The sequence below is a fragment of the Phaethon lepturus genome, unplaced genomic scaffold, assembly GCF_000687285.1.
Source record: "Phaethon lepturus isolate BGI_N335 unplaced genomic scaffold, ASM68728v1 scaffold11380, whole genome shotgun sequence".
Lineage (NCBI taxonomy): Eukaryota > Metazoa > Chordata > Aves > Phaethontiformes > Phaethontidae > Phaethon > Phaethon lepturus.
In genome coordinates, this window is record NW_010509851.1 from 33,834 (window position 1) to 34,199 (window position 366).

Below are 366 nucleotides of genomic sequence, written 5' to 3' on the forward strand. Positions count from 1 at the left end.
CAAAAACAAAACAAAAAAAGAAAATACATTAAGAATGTAGAGCCAGGTCCAGTTTCTAAGCATTAAGTGAGCAGTATTCTAATAAAGCAGATTTAGGTGAATTTCAGATATATATATATTTATATATATAGACAGATCTACCAATTGTAAACTATGGTTTTAAAGGGGATAAATGGGATGGAAAAATCTTTATGCTATACTTACATATTCACAAAGCAGAACATTACTTTAACGTTTAAAATACTTTTTCATTCATATCATCTTCGCCCATCTAATTTCTACTTTGGACCCCACCAGAATTACACATTACTCATTTCAGTCTAGAACAATGAGAATAAGATGTATTCTTCAGTGTAAAAAAAGGCA